General features: G+C 33.8%; 1 long non-coding RNA gene across 1 annotated transcript in view; it reads left to right on the top strand.

Moving 5' to 3' along the window:
* The window catches only part of LOC106687857 (uncharacterized), a 17,197-nt gene extending 6,537 nt beyond the window's left edge, over window positions 1–10,660 (top strand). Inside the window, exons 2-3 of the long non-coding RNA XR_010842702.1 lie at window positions 5,525–5,677; window positions 10,327–10,660. This is a non-coding gene — a long non-coding RNA (uncharacterized lncRNA). The remainder of the gene's footprint in view (window positions 1–5,524; window positions 5,678–10,326) is intronic.
* Window positions 10,661–12,179: the final 1,519 nt, after the last annotated feature.

Genomic DNA, 12,179 nt, shown 5'->3' with positions numbered 1-12,179 from the left:
TGTAGGGGCTATAGTCTTTTTTTTACAAAAAAGAAGAAATAAGAGAGATGAAGAATAAACAAAACCTCACTATTATATTATCTTAAACACTTACATTAATGGTTACAGAATAATCTCAATATTAACAGAAAGAGTCCCTCACCACTCTGGAGTCAAATTACAACTAATATAACTTTCAGCGAACTAAGATAATTAATTATACGCACTCTCACTTTTATTAACACTGTTCTCGACAAACCCCAAAAAAACCTTCCCCCGCTCTCCTTCTCAGTGTTGCCCACGCAGTGTTGCCATCTCACACCCTTCACCCTAATTTCTTTTCCGCTTTAGTTAAAATTTAGGTTATAATACACGAAATTGTTTGACAGAAGGTCCAACTATATACTTCTTTTAACTTATAAATTTCCATATTTAATAAATCTTTCAACTTTACGACCGATATTACTGATGTATATTTGTACTTGTTCCAATATGTACAATATTTACTATTTGGTAACACTGATTGTATGATAACAAGGGGGAAGGTTCTAGTTGGTTCTAAGTTGTTATATAGGTGTACAGTTGATTTAAATAAAGTGTTTTTGAACAGTGATAAATGTATTTCTTTTCTTTATAATATTAACAGTACTCTTTTCGACTATGAAACTCTACTCTCTAACATTCTTCAGTATTAGATATTGAATATTAGAATGCATATTACAAAATAAAAATATTAGATATTGTATACTTATAGCATCATTGAACTCTATAACCAGAAACTAGATAATAAGATGTTTTTAAATATTTGCTCAATCGCTAATAAACATATGTTTTAATGTTTAAATTTATTATTTAAAGAACTTATATTCACATTACGTATGTTTTGTATACATATATAGGACGTCGCTTCAATTCTTTTAGTGGAGGATATAAATCTTTGGAAAATTCAACCGGAGTACATCTCATTTCTATATTAAAAATACGTCCAGTTTACCTATATTTCTACATCTATTAAAATTCCAATTCTCCCACATGTATAATTCTGAGGTTTGACATTCAATCCTTAATTTACTCATTGTATATTAATGGCTACTCTTGGATTTCCCTCCAGAGGGAAAAATTCCTTGTTGGATGGGAGGGTAATTCATTTTTAAAAGGTTAAGGTACCTTCGGCGCTTGTGTATCTTCGGGTTAAGGATGTACAATCTGATCAAGAAGCAATTGTTTCCACCTTTTTTTGAGGATTGAAAGGAAATAATAACCTAAATAGATATTGTTGTAGATTTTTATATTTATTCAATATCAATAAACGATCATCTTAAAAAAAATGTTTGAAGCTTATGCCTAATTGATCCTAAAAAACTACAGTGGATTTGTAACATAATTTTGTAAAGCTTTTGAGGTAACGAACAATATTAGATGATTACTTTTAACTCTTGATACATCTAACGGACCTTAGCACGGTCGGTCAGAATGACAGTATTCCCATCTTTGGGTCATTCAGATTCAGATTGATTAAAAAAAAATTAAATCTGTATCCCATGATGGGTCAGGGGTAATACTTTGTAAGGCATTACTGTTACAAGACCAACGGTTGTACAAGGAGGTAATTTGATCAGAATCATACTCGACCGTACAAATAACGGTACCCATTATATTAGTCTGGGCGGACCCCGGAGGGCTCCCGAACCCACAGGGCTGGTTCAAGGGCTACAGGTAACAGATAATAATTATTTGTCTAGGGCGGATACGAACCCGGACCCTTGGAGTCAGTAGTCTATTAGCTCCCCTCTTAGCTCCTACAAGCAATAAGATATTACCGAAAATTTCAATTTTCAAAAAACGTCAGATATAATCTTTTTCGGCTGATTGCATCAATTTTAAATAAAAATGAACATTCATCTTTGGTTTTACTGTCCTTATAGAGTTATGATGCGCTACATTAGTTTAATAAAAATAAGGTTATCAAAGGTCGTTCTGTACCTAATTCGTTTGAAGCCGACGAGTTCATAAATTTAATAATAATCGTTATAATTTTATTTGCAATAAACAATAGAAAAAAAAAATTGATATGAGGAAAGATGATTAGGATTGTGTGCAGAAAACAAATAAGCAAAAATATTTTAATTAGAGCCAACGCCACTGCTGTTAAAGCCCAAATGAATATTTAATTTTGATTTTTTTATGACTTTTCCAGTTGACTTTCTAATCATATGTTTTTTTTTAAAAATAATACAGCTGTTGCCAGTTAGTTGATTAAAACACTTCATGAGATGGGCTTTCATTGTATAAGTGTGTTATGGGTTTATGAAGATCTCGTTCCAAGATCAGTTTAAAATCAGGAACTATTAAACATGGACACAAGCTGATGGAGACTCCTAGGCAGTCTACTCCCATGTTTTTTAAGGTATCACATATGTTAATCTGTAAACCTTCACGCACCAAGTGGAAACTCCATTCCCCATCGCCTCCTCCCCCCCCTCCCGGACTGCACATTTTATGAGGAACCAGATTTGTGGGTTTTGGTGCTTTCAACGTCCTACTGGCCCACCGCCTGTTTATCCTCCAAGTCATTAGGATAGAGTATTGCGACCGGCCTTCACTCACCAAATTGTGACCGGCGGCCATCTTGGAAGAGATTTCTATATTTTTTATTCGAAATGGGCATATCGACCAGCTTTTATTCTTTCATCCTCTATGAGTGACTTTCTTTTTTTTATGAATGAATGAATGAAAAAACAATTTATTCTGGGACATATGTCCCCTAAGAATAAATACATGGTTCATATATTAAGATTTTAGTATTGGAAGAAAATTGAGAATGTGTTGAAAAGGATATATGAGTTAATATCAAGGGAGACGGTACATTCACTATTTGCCTATTTGAATGAAATGAGATAGGCAATAAACTCGTATTAAACATATAAAAAATAAGCTAAGTGAAAAAATAACAAATTAAATATAATGTTACATTAAATTGAGAAGGATATAGAAATAGTACTTTACTTGGTTTGAAAATAAAAATAAATAAATGCTACTTCGAAGAGTAAATAAAAAATTTCTAAAGTTGGCAAATAAAAAAAAATGAGAAGTAAAAATAGACTAAGTAATAAAATAATAAATAACAAATTATTAGAAGTTTAAATCTGATGTAACCAGGGGGGGGGGGGGGGGCGTCAGTGAAAGGTTTCAAGATTCTCAGTTTTATTAATGATGACGATAGGACATCCGTCTTCTAGGCGGCATCTGACTCTCCTTCCAGCGAACTAGACGTACCTTAATCTGCCGGCTGTCTTGGCCTGCCAGTACAGGTGTCTATTGGCTGGGGTCGTCTCTTCGCCTATATAGATCCGTTAGTCGCTGTCCCAGCAGAGATGCCTGGTGGTGAAATCTCTTTTCCCCTTTCTGATCCGAATCACCTCGTCGGGAACAGTCTGGCGAACGAATCTTTTTTTTTAAATTATTGTTTTCAATAATTAGTTTTTCAATTGTTTCATCTTGCCTTTTGCCTCTTTCCTCCATATTCTTAAGTCTCTCGGCGTTTTCAAATATTATTTCTCCCTTAGTATTCATTACGTTTTTAATATCTTTTAAATCATTGGTGATTTCCCGATTTCTTTATGTATGGCCATTATATTTTCCTCCATGCTTCTACTGGGTACGCCACTATATTGCCTAGCCCCTAACTCGGCCGAACTCTGACATGTGGGACAATTCCAGATTTGTTTCTTATATCGCGAGATTTCGTTGTCCGAAATGTTACGGCATTTATTATGGTGTCAACTTTTACACAAGTTGCAGGCTAGTACTAACTTGTCCTCTTTGACGACTACCTGTTTACAGATCGGACATGCGGCCATCTTAGTTTTCGTATTAGTATGTGTGGGAACTGATATATGAAAACCTGTAGTGGGGGTCGGTGGAGGGGCGATGCTGCTATAGTGGGGGCAGTCAACAGTCTTTAGTTCCCCTCGATGTTTACTGTCTTAATCCCCGACCTCTACGACAGTATTGGGATCTGTTTCGTAAAGTTCCAACTGTTTTCTATTATGAAATAAAAAAATTAATTCATCAGAAAACTGCTTTATCCATTAATATAGTTTATAATTTTATTGTATCAAATATCGAATGTTTTGTTTTCTATTCATTGCCTGATATAAGAGAGTTAATTATTTTATTTTATTTTTGTTGTTGTGTCTTATATTTGTAATAAGAATAAGGTCAAGATTTTTTTATATTTAAGCATCATAATTTTCTAACACCTTTATTTGTTATTCTTTCTTTAATTAGAGAAGAATCCTTTTGGTTTGTGTATATATTTCATTTTATTTTTTATATTTAATATTATTAAATTTGTAGGTCAACTGAAAAGCATGTTTTATTTTATAATTTTATTTTCAGTAGCATTTGGTTCTTTGTTTTTTTTTATTTTATGGTCCTTCATCTATTTTTAAGATCGAATCAGCGATTAGGTTTTTTTTTTACTTTTGGATAGAGGTTGGCATATTTTCATTTACGAAAAGCCTCTGGTCCCAACAACAGCTGAGAACAAAAAAAAAATAACAACCATAATGAATAAAAGTAATTAGAAAATGATTATAAAATAAGATATAGTATAAATATTATATGCATACTATGACTATACACGTCTTTCAATATTATTTTTTAACTATAATGGTAGTTGTTTTCTTATTTTCTAATCATTCTATTTATTCCCCTTATTCTTTATGTTATTTGTTATCTTGTTTTTTGTTCTTAGCCTTGATGAAGGCCTGAATCTCTGGCCAAACCGTTGGCCCTAATTAATAAGGGAGTGTTTATTTGTGTTCTTCACTCACAACACCCCAATCATCTCCTCATATATATGATCCACGGTCAACTATCTACTGATCATTATGAAATGCAATGACTGCCTTCCTGCTTTTTTATTACCTTAATTTCAAACATTTCAAGGAGAAATTTCAAGAAGAAAATGAGGATTGGACCTAATATATGCCAACTTGGGACCTGTGAGTCTTGCATTTGCTGATGACGTTGTTATTTCCTGGGATTATTTGATTAATATTAATATGATCATAGACTCTATTAAAACTAAATTTATAACAATAGAGAAGATTGATGTGTATTATTTGGATCGAAGACAAAAGATTAGAACAAATTGAAAACTTCAAATACCTGAATGAACACGTTAACAAAACAAAAAAAATTAAATTCTTAAATAAGGGTATTATAAAACGTTTTGGATATGAATTTCAGGCAGTTGAATATTTTTACAGTAAACATTAATAGTTTAAAACATAAAATTTCAGTACATTTACATTTAAATTTATCTATATTTTGATTAAAATTGAATTTGATAAAAACAAATAGAAGTCAACAATAAAATTAGTTTTAATTATTTTAAACTAACGTTTTGCGGTACATGAAGATGAACTTATTCCATACGTCTTCTAAAATTTATTCCTACCAGTTTTACATTTTCATTTTATTCTAGTTATGATTAACATTTTTATTTGTACTTATTCTAAAATTATATAATCGCCAGAAATAAACTCTGAAAGATTGATACTCCTTATACGAGCTCGAAAAAGTTTTGCACTTCTTTTGAAAGCGAAGCAATGAATCAAGAGAGACCAGACAGTCCCAGGCCACAGTCGAGACTTTCCAAAAGCAACTCCAAGAAGAATATCCTTGCAAGGTTCGTGATTAGTCTTAATTTATCTCCTCAATGAAATAGGATGCCAACATAATTTATAAAAATAAACAAAAAAATATTTCTTTATAATATGATAAGACATAAAAATACTATGTATTTTAAAATATACAATGAGAAATTTCAAAATTCAATTCTTATGAAATGCTAATGCCTTATATAAGTTCTGTTTTATAAAGTAGGTTTATCTTTTGAGAGTATTATTGATTTTCCAACCTTCTTCATTTCTTCTCCAGAGTATCTGAATTTGAAATTAAGAAGTAGTATTTACTTCTTATCGAGTACTTTTTGACCCAATGTGGCCTAAGTAGCTGAACTATAAGCAATTATTTACCGTCCTCGAAATCAATGGGAAATAAAATTGTAGCGGTTGTTAAGAAGCGATTTGTTGAGGGCAAGGAAACCCTGATCTCATTGAATAGATGGATATTTCTTACAAATATTTTGTCTGTTTACTGTTGCATTGGTTTCATGAAATGTTAACACCTAATTATTCTTGAATCATAAAAAAATCAAAAGGGTTTCATAAACCAAAAATAGAACTGCTTGTGACTAAAACTAAAATATATATTTTTAAAACAATTATGATCACAAAGAACGAGTTCCTAAATTGAAAAATTCTATAAGAAAAGTCTGATGGTGCCTGTTAACGCCTTATTTTATATTTACCTTGTAAATAGTATTAGTGTTTAATTTAGTTACATTTATTTTTATGTATATTAATTTAATTGGATTTAGTCATTTGAGAAAAAAATGCGTATTTTTATTTGTGTGTTATAATTAAGTAATAGAGATAGTTGCTGAGGGTTGATAACCGTTACTAAGACGTCGTCTAGCAACAGGCCGACCATCTTCGTTTTTAAATCAGTTCCGGCTAATGGCCATAATAGTTTGTAACCAGCCCTGTCTGTGTTTATAATGTAATAGTTTAGACATTTTGAGTGAGTTAACCGTCATTGCAGTCCGAAACATTTTCTGAGTTGATGGCCTTTGAGTGCAATATGAGTTGTAGCTAATTTATCGGATAGCATAATTCATAAAAACAACTAGACCCTGTCTGCCCTTAATAAGTCCCAGGTGGCCATCTTGGCTTTTGTATATTCGACTTTCAATGAACCACTAGACCAGCTTTGGGCCAGTTTGAGAGTTGCAGCGGTGTATTTAGCTACGAAGCTACGACCTACATATCTCGACAAGCAAAATATCCCCTGGCCTATCGGAGTGGATCAACTTTTTGACGACCAATATTTATTTTAGATATCTATTGTTTTTTGTAAATTAGTTTCTTTTCGTTTTCATTATTTTATTTTGTCTAAAAGACCTATTTATTTTACTTATATTATAACTCTTTTATTTATTTTTAGTTTAGTTTTAGTTTTTTACAAATGTTTAGACTAACCAAATAAATGTTTACATCCGAACCAGCAAGTTGTTTTTGTACTTCCAACAAAAAGATATAGTCAATTAAAACTATTATAGTCAAAGGCACTGTTAAAGCCTCCTCAAATTGACTGTGTATAAACATACAGACTTAAAAATTGAATGACCAGATCTGTAGAATGTTGAAGAATGCTTCGAAGCCTAGATAAAAGCATCACCTCTATGTTGGCAACGAAACCGTTTGGGAGAAGATCAAACGGCTATGGCGTGATGAACAGATTGGAATGGACAGGACATTCATCCGTTGCGAACTGATGGAGGATACCCTTCTGGAAGAAGAACAACAACAACGAGAAGTCACCTTAGCGTATCATCAGGGTAAGACAAATCACCGGGGAATCCATGAGACTATGCAAGCTTTAAAGAGAAGATACTTTTGGTGGGGAATGAGGAAGACTATATAAGAGGTTGTAGGAAGCTGCGAAGTTTGTCTACGCACTAAGTACGACACACATTCACCTAAAGAAAGACAGGAGAAGACACCTACCACAGAAGCACCACTCGAAGATTTACAAATCGAAACATTTACATGGAAGGAGTACAAATGGGTTTTGGAATTTCTTCCAATTGTTTTTGGGTGGAAATTCTTCCCTACCGTCTTTTCTAGATTGAAGGCTAAATGGGTCCTCCCAGACTATTGGGTCTCACAGATCCTAACAGGACACGGACGGGGGGTTCCGGGGAAAGCTGCAGAGCTTTGGAAAGAACATCGACCCCCGATGCCCAACGTGCGGAGTTCCTGAAACAGCGGAACACGTAATAATAGATTGCTCTGCCATGGAAGGACACCGAGCCAGGCTGTCGAGAAAGACCGGGATTTACGCCCTCGCCGAGTCGGACCTTCCCAGTTTGATAGAAGAAGATAATTATCCCTTCTTCAAGGAGTTCATTTACGGGTGGAAGGAGGTGGTGGGCCCCACTCATTACACGATGGGAAGGACTTGACCGCCCAACATCGGCGAGCCACCAGAAGATAAGGAAGCTAACCCGGATTGAGACCAGGAGGGCTGGACCAGCCTGGAAACTGCAGGAGGCACCCAGAGGGATGCAGTGGACAAGGTGCAACTCCATCAGACGTAGCGCTGGGCTGCACCACAGTTAAAAAAAAAAAAAAGGGCAAAAAAAAAAAAATTGGTGATCCTAGGGAGTAGTGGCATGCACTACCCCACTGCTCCCGCACCCCGTATGCCAGAGATGGCAAGGGAGGGGGATAAAAAAAACAAAAAAAAACAAAAAAAAAACAAAAAAACAAATGGGTGATCATGATTGACCTCTTCAGTAAGGCCGCAATGGCGCACCAGGTGCAAGATAGGTCTTCGGAAGCAGTATTGGCAGCTCTCCGCTTTTTGTTTCAGTTACGGAGTTCCGGAACGCATCTCATCGGATGGTGGAAGAGAATTTGACAACTCTTTGATACGAAAGGAAATTAAGGACTTGGATGTAATATGGCACCTCAACAAACCCGGACACCCCAAAAGTAGAGGAGGCGTAGAGCGGCTTCACGGGAGGCTTAGCGATCACCTTCGATTGTACCAGGCAGACCAAGGGCTGGAACCGGACGTGGCAATGCCAAAGGCAATCATTCGGTGCACACCGTTACGGGGTTTTCGCCGTTTGAGATCCTTTTTTGGGCTTTGTGGAATCCGACGGGACTACAAGGGCACGGCGGCGGACGGTGATGAGATAAGCAACAATCATGTCACTAGGAAAAAGCTATGGGAAAAAGTCCGGGGAAAATTGGAGAGGGAAAAAGCCAAGAGAGTAGCTCGAGAGAATTTAAACCTCACAGATAGGAAGGGAATGATAAAAATTGGGACAATTGTATTTAGAAAGTTGTAATCAAACAGGGGTAAGGAGATACAGAGATACGAGGGACCATTCAGGGTGATAATAATGAGGGAACATAAGGTTGTAACTATTGAGAGTATTAGAGAACCCAAAAAGCGCAGGACCGTTCATATTGAACAACTTAAAGTCCCATTAACTGAAACACCTGCTCAAGAGTAATCCGGAGTGTCCTCATCTCAACTTATCTGTTGCGTTATGTTTTCTTAAGTGGCGATTTAATTTTTTTTTAATTTATCTTTTATTATGGCGATGCACTGAATAAATTACGTTGCATTTTTTGAATTGTATATATTCATGATTCTATTTTTGTTATGCTTTACTTTTAGGTTGTAATAAGAGTTTATGAGGAGTGTCAATCTTTTGTTTTCTTTATTCTATATACTTTATTGTAAATAGCTATTGCTTTTGTATTTTATATTAATTTATTGTATAGTTGAAGTTTACTAGGATAGTTCGTAAACTGGTGGGGGGGAGTTACAGCCTTAGTCAGGTGTTCGATGTCAGCTGACTGAGGGGATCAGCTGATCGAATGTATACAAAAAGTACCGAACCCAATAAAGCCAGTATGTTACAGCAGTTCAAACGTGTTAGATCTTATTCCTTCTTCTCTTTTTTGACATTTTCCTTTCACCGATACTTAACATATATATATATTGTATATTTTATAGTTTATTATATATTTTATGACAATAATAATATTTTTTTCTTTCCCAATTATTTTCAATATATAAGTTAATTATTTTATTAATTCTTTAAATATTTGTTGTCCTGTTTTGTTTTGTCTTTTTACAACTTGACTAATAATATTTTTATTTATTTATATTTTTTAATAAATTAGCTCTATTATGTATAACTTTTAGGTAATTATTACATTGGTATAGCTAGAGGTATCCTTTTCACGAGACTATTCCACCATTGTTAATCATTAAAAACAGATTAGACTGTTATATAATGACTGTTGGACCTTACACCGGCCAATCTGGTAATAAATAAATATAATGAAAAGACCGCTATTTAAGAATGAGTACTTCCTTGGAAGTTATCAATGAATGAAACTTCATGTGTTGTAGTACTACCGTTTTTGTCTTAAATAAAGCAAAAATAATTCTATCTCTCGAATGTAAAGGGGAATCATAGTTGGGCATTTCCTTAACCTATAAGGAGAGCGATATGAACAGAAATGTCCCTCCGAATAAAAATATATATATATTTTTTTTTTTGCAATTTCTCTTATAATCGGTATTAGAGATAATTAGCAAGGTTGGGATTAGAAAGAATCCACAGTGCACACACACACACGCACTCTCACATTTACAACTATCTAATTAATTATTCTTCAATTACAGTGACGCTGAACGACAGAGGTCCGCAAGAAGTAAGTCTCGCAAGGCGCGAAACAAATCCAAGATGGACATCCGGGTGCGGGCGATGAACAGCCGTTCCGGAACCGCAAAGGGTTCGTCGAAGAACATGCGTCCTGGATCTAGGGGGAAAAGCAGGAAGGAGTCGAGGCTCAAGGATCAGACCAAGTTGCGCAAGGATCCTTCTCCTGGACCTAGCCCGTCTTCCGAAGATGTTCACGGATAGTGTCTTTAATATTATAAATGATTCAATGTATTAAAATCTTAATAATTAAACATGAGAGTTCATAAACATACTAAAACAAATATACACTATTGAGCCATAGTCTTGAAACGTTTAATGTAGCTCTAAGATATAGTGTGGAAGGTATTGTGGTTGATAATGGTTAACGTTTGGCATTTTTATATTTCGTTTAATTCACACCCTTGGAAGCTGTTTTGCTACTTAAATATGATTAGATTAACTTTAGAAAACATCTATTCCTATTAGAAGGCCATTCTACAACTGAATATCTCAGGGACGTTCAGGATAAAATTACAAAGCACTTGAACATCCAGGCCTACATTTTCATGAATTTTTATGTATTAGTAATAACTTTTGAATAAATGGCGGATGTATTTTTTACATCACTGTTTCTTTTTTACTAATGATTTTCTAAATTTATGATATTACGAAATTTCAATATAGTAATAAAACAAACTCGTAGGTTTACGATTGTATTAGAGGGATCTTTTATATCTCTGAATACTTATTAAGTGGGTTTTCATTTGATACGTAACATGGCAACCTCAAAACAAATAAATTATTTGTGCGTGTTTTTAAAATTTTGAAAATAACAAAGGCTCTGTCTTAGATTTTTAAAAAATATGTTGTTCTGGGATGTAGTGGTTAAATTTATCCCAAAATTCACGTTGTAGAAATTATGGAGTCACGAGTAAATAAAATCGAGTATTTCCGAATTTCTTCATATTTTTGATGATTTGCTAGAGTTGTCATTTATATCTGATTTACGTTTTGATAATTTTGACTAGATGTCAGGTTGGTGTATTATTTATTATATAATATAAATATGTTTCTTGTTAATTAAAAAAAAAGTTATAGTAAAAATTAACTAATTCTTACTTTAAATTAAAAAATGTTTCGTTTTTCTTGGGGCAATGAGATAGCAACAATAAATAAGCAGAAAGAATGGCCTATTCGCACCCCACTATAGTGTTGTATGTGGAGTTAAGACAGTGCTAAAATATTACACCCACCATTCACAATTGCTTAAAAATATTACAATCAAATAAAAAGCTGAACTATAAATCCACCTTTCTGCGCCAAATTCATTCAAATCTGTTTGAAATTATAAAGAAACATTATAATAAAAAATTTCCCACAATCTTACCTTATTTTACCGCACTCTACTACCATAGCACATATCTAGTTTTCTAGAAATATAAAAAAGTAGTATCTATATCTTTGAAGAAAACATATCTTATTACAACACAAAATATGATTTACAAAAAAATTGATAAATTTCTAAAAAAAAAAAAAAAAGAAGAAGAAATTAGTAAAATAATTACGGCGGACCTAATCCTTATTAATGATATTTAATACAGAAATCTATAACATGAATCTAAAAAGATATTTGGAATTCATCCTTTACTACCAGGGCATTCAAAAAGTCCTGTCGTTTTTCGTTTGTTCGTTGTTTATTTTGATTCTAGAGTGTTTGCTAATTAATTCCGTTCAATACAACTTTTATCCATGTAAACACAAATGTTTATACTTTATGAATAGGAGGCTAAGGAGGATTAATTTAATGCAGTCACCATCCAACTGTCTAGTTAAA

This window comes from Halyomorpha halys, unplaced genomic scaffold (assembly GCF_000696795.3).
Source record: "Halyomorpha halys isolate HHAL.00 unplaced genomic scaffold, Hhal_1.1 Scaffold1020.1, whole genome shotgun sequence".
In the NCBI taxonomy this organism is placed as follows: Eukaryota; Metazoa; Arthropoda; class Insecta; order Hemiptera; family Pentatomidae; genus Halyomorpha; species Halyomorpha halys.
Note: the sequence above shows the minus strand (reverse complement) of the source record. Positions and strands in the feature narration are given on the sequence as shown.